Source organism: Aotus nancymaae, unplaced genomic scaffold (assembly GCF_030222135.1).
Source record: "Aotus nancymaae isolate 86718 unplaced genomic scaffold, 86718_ANA_hifiasm-v0.15.2.pri h1tg000064l_1, whole genome shotgun sequence".
Lineage (NCBI taxonomy): Eukaryota > Metazoa > Chordata > Mammalia > Primates > Aotidae > Aotus > Aotus nancymaae.
This window is the reverse complement of record NW_026988479.1, coordinates 27,300,548-27,313,508: the sequence shown is the minus strand read 5'-3', so window position 1 is coordinate 27,313,508 and position 12,961 is coordinate 27,300,548.

Below are 12,961 nucleotides of genomic sequence, written 5' to 3'. Positions count from 1 at the left end.
AACTGGAAAAGCAAAGGAGATTTTTAAGCTTTGTTGTTCAAGGAACGACAGAACTAGGAATATTTAATCTGGGGGACACTTAGAAGATTGATAAAAGCTAACGTCACACAACTAAAGGGCTTTCTTGGAAAAGGAACAGTATGTTTATTCTGTGCAGCCAAAAAGGAATTATAAAAAGGCAAATTTCAACTTGGTATCAATCAGTACTCTACAACAGTTAGGAGCTCTAGAGTCAAACTGCTTAGGTTCAAAACTCAACTCAATAACTTCCAACTGGGTGATCTGGAGCAAGTTTGTAGTTTCTAATTACAAGGATACTTGTCAATACAAAAGAAATAATTATGGCTACCTTATAGGATTGTTGGTATCATCAAATTAACTAATGCAAACAAAGTCAATAAATGTTTAATAGATAATACATGTTTACTACATAATAATTAAGATCAAATCTATGTCATATACACCAAAGGAAGAGGTTTATATTCACTTATCCCAGAAAATCTAATAACTAGATTTTGATCCTCCATCTATAGTTGAAGGATAGTTTCAAAACAGAGTAAAGAAAGAAGAAGCAACAAACTATTCTTTCCAACCATAGACAGAAACAGGCTTCAGAAGGTGGATAATAACAAACTTCTCTAAGGTAAAAGAACATGTTCTAACCCAATGCAAAGAAACTAAGAACCTTGAAAAAAGGTTAGATGAAATTCTAAAAAGAATACACAGCTTAGAGAAGAATATAAATGACTTGATGGAGCTGAAAAACACAACACAAGAACTTCTCGGAGCACACAAAAGTTTCAATAGCCAAATCGACCAAGCAGAAAAGAGGATATCAGAGATTGAAGATCAACTCAATGAAATAAAACAAGAAGGAAAGATTAGAGAAAAAGAGTGAAAATAAATGAACAACCAAGAAATATGGGATTATGTGAAAAGACCTAATCTATGTTTGATAGGTGTACCTGAATGTGACGGAGAAAATGAATCCAAGCTAGAAAACACTTCAGGATATTATCCAGGAGAACGTCCCCAACCTAGCAACACAGGCCAACATTCAAGTCCAGGACATAAGAGAACACCACAAAGATATTCTTCAAGAAGAGCAACCCCAAGGCACATAATCGTCAGATTCACCAGGGTTGAAGTCAAGGAAAAATGCTAAGGGCAACCAGAGAGGAAGGTCAGGTACCCACAAAGGGAAGCCCATCAGACTCACAGCAGATCTCTCAGCAGAAACACTACAAGCCAGAAGAGAGTGGGGGCCAATATTCAACATCCTTAAAGCAAAGAACTTTCAACCCAGAATTTCATATCCAGCCAAACTAAGCTTCATAAGCGAGGGAGAAATAAAATTCTTTATGAAAAAGCAATTGCTGCTAGATTTCATCACCACCAGGCCTGCCTTGCAAGAGCTCCTAAAGGAAGCACTAAACATAGAAAGGAACAAGCAGTACTAGCCACTCCTAAAATGTACCAAATTTTAAAGACCATCAACACAATGAAGAAACTGCATCAACTAATGGGCAAAACAATCAGCTAGCATCAAAATGGCAGGATCAAATTAACACATAACAATATTAACCTTAAATGCAAATGGGCTAAATGCCCCAATCAAAAGATACAAACTTACAAACTGGCAAATTGGATAAAAAGTCAAAACCCATTGCTGTGCTATCTTCAGGAAACCTATCTCACATGCAAGGACACATATAGGTTCAAAATAAAGGGACTGAAGATTTACCAAGAAAATGGAGAGCCAAAAAAAAAAAAACAAAAAAAAACAGGAGTTGCAATCCTAGTCTCTGATAAAATAGACTTAAAACCAACAATGATCAAAAGAGACAAAGAAGGGCATTATATAATGCTAAAAGGATCAATGCAAAAAGAAGAGCTAACGATCCTAAATATATATGCACCCAATATAGGAACACCCAGATACATAAAGCAAGTTCTTAACGACCTACAAAGAGACTTAGACTCCCATACAATAATAGACAGAGACCTTGACACTCCATTGTCAATATTAAATCAACGAGACAGAAAATTAACAAGCATATCCAGGACTTGAACTCAGACCTGGACCAAGGAAACCTAATAGACATCTAAAGAACTCTCCACCCCAAATCCACAGAATATACATTCTTCTCAGCACCACATCACACCTACTCTAAAATTGACCACATAAGTAAATCACTCCTCAGCAAGTGCAAATGAACAGAAATCATAAGAAACAGTCTCTCAGACCACAGTGCAATCAAATTAGAACTGAGGATTAAGAAACTAACTCAGAACCACACAACTTCATGGAAACTAAACAACTGGCTCTTGAATGTTGACTGTATAAAAAATGAAATGAAGGCAGAAATAAAGATGTTCTTCGAAACCAACATGAACGAATACACCATGTATCAGAATCTCTGGGACACACTTAAAGTAGTGTCTAGAGGAAAATTTACAGCAATAAATGCCCACATGAGAAGCAAGAAAAGATCTGAAATTGGCACCCTATCATCAAAATTGAAAGAGCTAGAGGAGAAAGATTAAAAAAAAAAAAAAAAAACTCAAAAGCTAGCAGAAGAAAAGAAATAACAAAGATCAGAGCAAAACTAAAGGAGATAGAGACACACACAAAAAAAACTCTTCAAAAAATCAATATATCCAGGAGCTGGTTTTTGAAAAGATCAACAAGATAGACAGACTGCTAGCCAGACTTATAAAAAGGAAAAGAGATAAGAATCAAATTGATTCAATAAAAATGATAAAGGGGATATCACCACCGATTGCCCAGAAATACAAACTACCGTAAGAGATTACTACAAACAACTCTATGCACATAAACCAGTAAACCTGGAAGAAATGGATAAATTCCTGGACACTTGCACCCTCCCAAGCCTAAACCAGGAAGAAGTTGGAACCCTGAATAGATCAATAACAAGGGCTGAAGTTGAGGCAGCAATTAATAGCCTACCAACTAAATAAAGCCCAGGTCCAGATAGGTTCACAGCCAAATTCTACCAAATGTACAAAAAGGAACTGGTACCATTCCTTCTGAAACTATTCCAAATAATACAAAAAGAGGAAATCCTTCCCAAATCATTGTAAGAGACCAACATCATCCTGATACCAAAACCCAGAAGAGACTCAACAAAAAAAGAAAACTTCAGGCCAATATCCATGATGATCATAGATGCAAAAATCTTCAATAAAATACTGGCAAACTGATTACAACAGCACATCAAAAAGCTTATCCATCACAATCAAGTAGGCTTCATCCCAGGGATATAAGGCTGGTTCAATATATGCAAGTCTATAAACATAATCCACCACATAAACAGAACCAAAGATGAAAACCACTATTATCTCAATAGATTCAGAGAAGGCCTACAACAAAATTCAACAGTCCTTCATGCTAAAAACTATCAATAAACTAGGTATCAGTGGAACATTCCTCTAAATAATAAAAACTATTTATGACAAAGCCACAGCCAATATCATACGAGAATGGGCAAAAACTGGAAGCATTCCTTTTGAAATCTGGCACTAGACAAGGATGCCCTCTCTCCCACCACTCCTATTCAATATAGTATTGGAAGATCTAGCCAGAGCAATCAGGCAAGAAAAAGAAATAAAGGGCATTCAATTAGGAAATGAGGGAGTCAAATTGTCTTTATTTGCAGAGGACATGATTGTACATTTAGAAGACCCCATTGTCCAGCCCAAAATCTCCTGAAATGATAAGCAACTTCAGCAAAGTCTCAGGATACAAAATCGATGTGCAGAAATCACAAGCATTTCTATACACCAATAACAGACCAAAAGAGAACCAAATCAAGAGTGAACTCCCATTCACAATTGCTACAAAGAGAATAAAATACCTAGGAATACAACTAACAAAGGATGTAAAGGACCTCTTCAAGGAAAACTATGAACCACTGCTCAACGAAATAAGAGAGGACCATAAACAGATGGAAAAACATTCCATGCTCATGGTTAGGAAGAATAAGTATCATAAAAATGGCCATACTGCCCAAAGTGATTTATAGATTCAACACTATCCCCATCAAGCTACCAATTCGTCACGGAATTGGAAAAAAACACCTTAAACTTCATATGGAACCGAAAGAGAGCCTGTATAGCCAAGACAATCCTAAGCAAAAAGAACAAAGCTGAGGCATCAAACTACCTGACTTCAAACTATACTACAAGGCTACAGTAATCAAAACAGCATAGTACTGGTACCAAAACAGAGATGTAGACCAATGGAACAGAACAGAGGCCTTGGAGGCAATGCCACACATCTACAACCTTCTGATCTTTGACAAACCTGACAAAAACAAGCAATGGAGAAAGGAGTCCCTGCTTAATAAATGGTGTTGGGAAAACTGGCTAGCCATGTGCAGAAAGCAGAAACTGGACCCCTTCCTGACACCTTCCACTAAAATTAACTCCACATGGACTAAAGACTTGAGCATAAGACCTAACACCATAAAAACCCTACAAGAAAATCTAGGCAATACCATTCAGGACATAGGCATAGGCAAAGACTTCATGACTAAAACACCAAAAGCATTAGCAACAAAAGCCAAAATAAACAAATGGGATATAATTAAAATCCAGAACTTCTGTATAGCAAAAGAAACAATCATTAAAGTGAATGGGCAACCAACAGAATGGGAAAAAAATTTTGCAATCTACCTATCTGACAAAGGGCTAATATCCAGAATCTACAAAGAACTAAAACAGATTTACAAGGAAAAAAAACAAACAAACCCGTTCAAAAGTAGGCAAAGGATATGAACAGACACTTTCAAAAGAAGACATATATAAGGCCAACAAACATATGAAAAAATGTTCATCATCATTGGTCATTAGAGAAATGCATATCAAAATCAATTAAGATACCATCTCATGCCAGTTAGAATGGCAATCATTAAAAAATCTGGAAACAACAGATGCTGGAGAGGATATGGAGAAATAGGAACACTTTTACACTGTTAGTGGGAGTGTAACTTAGTTCAACCAATCTGGAAGACAGTGTGGCAATTCCTCAAGGACCTAGAAATAGAAATTCCATTTGACCCAACAATCCCATTACCGGATATATACCCAAAGGATTATAAAACATTCTATTATAAAGACACATGCAGATGTATGTTTATTGCGGCACTCTTTACAATAGCAAAGACCTGGAACCAACCCAAATGCCCATCAATGATAGACTGAACAAAGAAAATGTGGCACATATACACCATGGAATATTATACAGCCATAAAAGATGATGAGTTTGTGTCCTTTGTAGGGACATGGATGAATCTGGAAACCATCATTCTCAGTAAACTGACACAAGAACAGAAAATCAAACACCACATGTTCTCACTTATAGACAAGTATTGAACAATGAGAACACACGGACACAGGGAGGGGAGCATCACTCACTGGGGTCTGTTGGGGTGCATTAGGGGAGAGACAGCAGTGGGTAGGGAGGTTGGAGAGGAATAACATGGGGTGAAATGCCAGTATATATAGGTGATGGGGGCATGAAGGTAGCAAACCACATTGCCATGTATGTACCTATGCAACAATCCTGCATGATCTGCACATATACCCCAGAACCTAAAGTACAATTAAAAACCATAAAAATAACACATGAACACATGGACACAGGGAGGGGAGCATCACACACTGAGGTCTGTGGATGGGGAACTAGGGGAGGTCAGTGGGGGGTGGGGAGTTGTGGAGGGATAACATGGGGAGAAATGCCAGATATAGGTGATGGGGAGGAAGGCAGCAAACCACATTGCCATGTATGTACCTATGCAACAATCCTGCGTGTTCTTCACATGTACCTCCAAACCTAAAACGCAATAAAATATATATTAAAAAAAAGAAATAACAATAAACATGAAACAAAGATGTATGTGTAAAGATAGTCATTGCAGTATTATTTACAATAAAATAAAATGAAAGCAATCTAGATGTCCAATGATAAGAGTATGGATAAATGCATATGATAGACCTTTAGGATGCAATGATCCAGCCATTAAAATTATTCTTCCAAAGGATTTTTAATACCATCAGATAAAAGTCCAAGCAAAATTGTACATGTTTGTATTTTATGTATAGAAACAAATGCCATACATATGCAGTATGATCTCAAATATCTAAAAGATAGGCATGCATATAGCATGCATTTATAGTATAATCTGAAATATCTAAGAGATAAATATATATAGAAAAAACTGACTATATATGTTTATGTGTGTGTGTTTATATTAACAGCAGTGGGATTGAGGTTCTTATTTTCTTTGATAATTTTCTATATTTTCCAGATTAAAAATAAATGTGAATTGTTAGAGGAAAAAAAAGGACTCCTAGGTTTGATAAGTGACTTCAATAAAATTTCAAGATACAAAATCCATGTATAAAAATCAATCGCGTTTCTATACACCAATAACATTCAAGCTAAAAACCAAATCAAGAACACAATCCCATTTATCATGGCCACAGAAAAATAAAATACCTAAGAATACATTTAACCAAGGAGGTGAAAGATATCTGCAATGATAACTACAACACACTAATGAAAAAAATAATAGATGACACCAACAAATGAAAAAGCATTCCATCATCATGGATTATAAGAATTGATATTGTCAAAATGACCATACTGCTCAAAGCATCTACAGAGTGAATGCAATTTCTATCAAATTACTAACACATTTTTTACAGAATTAGAATAAAAAACCTAAAATTTACATGGAACAAAAAAAGAGCCCAAATAATAGCCACAGCAATCCTAAGCAAAAAAAAAAAAAAAAAAAAAAATCCAGAGGCATCAGATTACCTGACTTCAAACTATACTACAAGACTACAGTAACCAAAAAAGCATGGTAGTCATACAAAAATAGACACATAGATCGAGGAAACAGAATAAAGAACCCAGAAATAAAGCTATACATCTACAATCAACTGATCTCTGACAAAGTTGACAAAAATAAACAATGGAGAAAGGACAGCCTATTCAATAAACTGTGCTGGGAAAACTGGCTAGCCATATGCAGAAGAGTGAAACTGGACCCCTACCTATCACAATATGTAAATATTTACTTAAGATAGATTAAAGACTTAAATGTAAGACCTTAAACTGTTAAAATCCTAAAAGAAAACCTAGAAAAACTCTTCTGGACATTGGTTTCAGCCAAGAATTTATGACTAAGATCTCAAAAGCAAATGCAACCAAACAAAAATCAACAAATGAAATTTAATTAAGCTAAAGAGCTTCTGCATAACAAAAGAAACAATCAACAGAATGAACAGAAAACCTACATAATGGGGAGAAAATATTTACAAACTACGCATCTGATGGAGGACTAATATCCAGGATCTATAAGACACATAAATCAACAGGAAAAAAACAGCCCCATTAAAATGTGGGAAAAAGACATGAAACAGATACTCCCCAAAAGGAGACATACAAGTGACCAAGTAACGTATTTAAAATGCTCATGGTTACTAATCATCAGAGATATGCAAATTAAAACCACAATGAGATACCATCTCACACCAAAGTGGCTATTATGAAACAGTTAAAAAAAACAACATATTGGCAAGGATGCAGAGAAAAGGGAATGCTTATATACTTTTGGTGAGAATGTAAATTAGTCTAATGCCTAAGATAAACAGTACAGAGATTTCTGAAAGAGCGACAAATAAAATTATTATTTAACCCAGGAATCCCATTACTGGCTATCTGCTCAAAGAAAAATAAATTGTTGTATCAAAAATATACCTGTCCTTGCATGTTTATCACAGCATTATTCACAGTAGCAAAATCATGGAATCAATCTAGGTGCTCATCAATGGTGGACTGGATAAAGAAAAGATAGTACATACACACTATGGAATATGACATAACCATTAAAAAGAAGGAAATCATGTCCCTTGAAGCAACATGAATGCAGCTGAAGGCCATTATCCTAAGTGAATTGACATAGAAAGAGAAAATCAAATACCACATATTCTCAGCCGAGCGCAGTGGCTCACACTTGTAATACCAGCAATTTGGGAGGCCGAGGCAGGTGGATCACAAGGTCAAGAGACTATCCTGGCCAACATGGTGAAACCCCGTCTCTACTAAAAAAAAATACAAAAATCAGCCATGTGTGGTGGCGCACACCTGTAGTCCTAGCTACTCAGGAGGTTGAGGCAGGAGAATTGCTTGAACCCAAGAGGCAGAGGTTGCAGTGAGCCAAGATGATGCCACTGAACTCCAGTCTGGCGCATGGTGACAGAACAAGACTCTGTCTCAAAAAAAAAAAAAAAAAAATCTATATATTCTCACTAATAAGTGGGAGCTAAACAATGAGTACACATGAACATAAATATGGAAATAATAGACACTGGGGACTCTAAAAGTGGGGGATGGAGAAAGGAAAACAAGGGCTCAAAAATTACCTATTAGATAATTGGGTATTATTGTTAAAGTAGGTAGCTAGGCAAACAGGAGCAGGGCAGGTGAGGGCCCCACGTGGAAATGTCAGGTGACCATCAGGTGATGGTCAGGAAGTTGTTCAGCTGTGTCTCTAAAATGATCATCAGTTGCAGCCAGCACCAGGGAAAGACAGTCTCCCAATAGATAGAGAGTACCTGAAGCTAGTGATCAGCTGCTTACAATAAGGTTTCAGGAATTGGAGAAGCAGGCCCAAGCATGCACACTAAGAGTCAAAATGAAAGAGTTTAACTGGTATATGACGTACCACTGGGAATGTCTGACTGATAAGGGAAAAACACCTCAGGTGAGAATGTGCACAACTTCAGTAAACACACTGTGCTTGAAGCCCCTCCCAAGTACTGTCAGGCCACTGCTCATGTGGACAGCCCACCCCAAGGGAAGGATCAAGGGAGAAGAAACACAAACTCCAGAATCATGCCAATGTGTAAAACCTCAAGTCAAGGTCTGGATGGGGCACCTGAATCTCTTAAGCCACCCACCTGGCCCTCTTCCAAATAGACTTTGCTTCCTTTCGTTCCTGCTCTAAATCTTTTTAATAAACTCTCACTGCTGTTCTAAAACTTGCCTTGGTCTTTCCCTCTGCCTTAAACCTACTTCTACCTCTCATCTGAATTCTTTTCTCTGAGGAGGCAAGGATCAAGTTGCTGCAGACCTATGCAGATTCACCTCTGGTAACACTATGTTGGTTAGTTAGGTGAAGGGTTCAATAGACATCCAAACTCCAATATTACATAATATAACCATGTAACACAGCTGCACATGTACCTCTTAAATCTAAAAAATAAAATAAAATTTAAGAAGATATAGCAATTAAATATCTATATGGGAAAAAACTTGACCTCCTGCTTATAGTATATACATATATTTATATACACAATCATTTCCTGATTTAAAATCTAAAGGTAGGAAAAAAAGCTTTCAGGAAAAAATTTATGAGAATATCTTCATAATTTTGAAAATGGCAAAAATTTCTTAAACAGGATCAAAAGTGCTAATTGTGAATAAAAAATAAATTGAATTAAGTTTAGAAACTTGTTTATCAAACTCTTTAGTGAAAAGGCAACACATAGAGTAAGAGATGATATGTATAATGCACATATCTGAGAAAAGATTCAGAGCCAAAATATATAAAAGTTTTATACAAATATATAAGAAAAGACAATCAAAAAGGAAAGAAGGCAAAGACTTAAACATGCACATTACAAAAGAGGATATCCAATGGCCAATATTTGTGAAATGGTGCTCTACTTCTTAGAGATCAAAAAAATGCAGACTTAAGTCACAATGTGATTCTATAAGATACCTACCAGAATTGCTAAAAGAGAAAAAATCAGCATCAACCAGAACCCAAATGTTGGCAACTAGAATTTTGAATTGCAACTGGAATTCTCAAGCATTCCTGATAGGAATATATATTAGTATGAATATAATAAAAAGTAATTTGGTAGTATTTACCCTATGACTCAACAATGACATACTTAGATATTAACCCAATAGAAATGCATACATATGCTAATCAAAAAACATGTAAAAAGGTGTTTATGGTAGCATTATTTCTAATAGCCCCAAATTAAAAACTAAATGCCTATCAACCATGGAATTAATAAACTATGATATAATGAAACACAACATGGAAAACAGCACTGGGAATGAACACACAACAACTACATGTGATGATGTGGATTAATTTCACAAACCTCTTGTTGAACAAAAGAAGCCAAACAAGAGAAATACTTACTTTTGTATTTATATTAAACTCAAAAAGAGCTAAAACTAATCTACAGTGTTAGAAATCAGGATAGAAACGAGCAAGATAAGGGCTTCTAGGGTATTGTTAATTAATATTGTTTCTTGATTTGGGTGTTAGTAGGATATATACATTGTGAAAATTCATCAAGCTATACACTTAAAATATGGGTATTTTTCTATATGCGTGTGAGAATTCAAAAAAAGTACAAAAACCATTAAAGTATGAAGTTGGGATTCTCTTTTGGTTGGGACATGAGGCACTTGAAGGGGTGTAGGAGCAGACAAGACAACAATTATAGCGCCCAGACAGACAAGTACCTCAAGCACCAGGAACAGATGTTTGGAAATATTTCTCTAAACCAGGATTTGGCAAATTTTTAAAAAATTAGAACTAGATGGCAAATATTTTAGGCTTTGGAGGTCATGTATTCTCTTTCACAACTACTCAACTCTGACTTTGTAGCATGGAAGTGCAATCACTAATATGTACATGAATGAGTGTGGTCGTGTTTCAACAAAGTTTTATTTATAAAAACAGAAGGGCCAGACTGCCCACCACTGCTCTAGACAGTGGGAGCCATGGAATATTTTTGAGCATTTAGTGAGGTAATGAAAGTTGTGCTTCAGGAAAATCATTCTGACAGCAAATTCAGAATAGAGTGAAGAGAGAGAACACCACATTCAGCCAGAAAGACGTACTGGGCAGAAGATGATGAAGATGCGTTGAGTGGGGAGGAGACGATGGGGAGTGTCAGTAGCTTTCCTTTTGGACTCTGGATGCCTCTGCAGCTCCTGTCTCCCCGTCAAGGATGGAAGGCATTAACTCCACCCCACCCACTCACCCTGCCAAACACATACACACAAAGAAAGTCATGATTATTTGGTGGGTCAGAGTCCAGAAAAGCGATCGAGCTGCTCTTTCTGGAGGTGGTGTTCTCAAAGAAACACACAAACTTGATACCACTTTCTGGAGGATCTCTGTCCACATGTCCACATCTTTGGATGTCTTTTTTTTCTGGCATAGTAGTCAGACCTGAGCTTTATCCTGCCTAGAAGAGCTTGAGGAGACAGTGGGAGCAGGAAGCCATCTTTCCATTGATGTCTGCTTCTTTCTTCACCAGGAGGTGGAAGTTTTCATAGTGCTGAATGGGCAAGCACCTAAGTTTGAAGGGAAAGTACGTCATTTGGACTTCCTTCACTTTCTTCCAGGCTGCCTCTGGCCTCAACAAGAGGACACAAACACGTGGCCCAGTTCATTCTCACTTTGGAGTTCAAGCTCAAAAACAGCTAATTATAGTATTGTTTTTACATGAGTTTTTTTAGGAAGTTTATCAAAAGAAAAATAACTGAGTGAAAGCAGGGTTTGTATACTCTTGGGTCCTCTGGCCTTACATAATCATATAAGCCCCAACCCCTTTCCATTGCGGCCCAGTATTCCCTAGCCACAATCAAGCCACTTGCCAGGCAAGCCAGTGCTACAGGTGAGTAATAGGAAGAGTAATCTGACCTAAACTTCTGGACAGTGGAAAAAATGGCTTAAGTATACGCATTTCTCAATTTCGCCTTGCCTCTCTTCTGGTATTCTTCCTGTCCTCCTACCTTTCCAGGCACAAATACACACATGCCATTGAAGGAGTTACCATGAGAGCAGGAGAAAGGAGAGAGAGCAAACCATGTGAAGTTTTCATAGCTTCTGAAAATGAAGAAGGAAAGGCATGTGGCCTCCCGCCCTGAGCCATTTTCCCACAGGCAGTTTCTTTTGACCCCTCCACACTCCAGGCAGAAGCATTCACCATGTTAATAATTCCACCTGCATCAAAAAACATTACCTTCACGACCAGAAAATAGCAGCCTCATTACTGAAACCACAGCCTGCGGTCAGATGGATTTTCCCAAAGGCCCCCAAACCTTTCCATTTTATTACCATGTCACTCCTCATTTTAACAAATATTAATCACAAAAATACATTTTTCTTGGGCTATGGATTTAAGTGGCCTTTTGGAAGCGCTTGGTAAAGGTTGGTTCAGGAAAGAAAAAGGAATGATTAAATTTCAAAGTCCGGTCTCTATCTTAATTTATTTATGCAGAAAGAAGGAATTGTCTAGCTTCTTGCAGATTTCAAAAACATGTTATGGACACATTCCTTTTGTGGTTAGGATGCAGTAAAGCATACTGGATACGGGTCTGGAGTTTAAATCACCCTGGTTTCAAGCGTGGCTCCACTACTTACTAGCTGTGTAACCTTGGAGAAATGAACTCACCTTTCTGACCCTCAGTTTCCCCATTTATAAATAGGAATACTTCCTCCCAAAGTCACTGTGGAGTAAACATAGCACTAAAGCCAGTGCCTGGCTCACAGAAGTGCTCAATAGTTTTTAGCCAGTGTTTTTGTTCTTTTCCATTGGCTGAACGAGTCACACTAAAAGCCCCATCTCACCTTATTAAAACAAGGTCCACTCAGGCTATTCTTCCTCTTTCGTGCTGCTTACAACAAAAGGCCCAGTGTTTGCTCTTGTGCTTTTTTTGTCCATTGTTTTTGTTTTGTTTCAATATTCTTTGAAATCGTAAAGGAAAAAGCAAATTGTTTTCTTTATTTCTTCTAGTGTTGAGTGGATTTATCTCCCACTTTTTACTATTTCAAAAGTAGAAGCCTTCTACTTTTGAAAGTAGAAAGGCTTTCTGGATAAAGAAGATAAA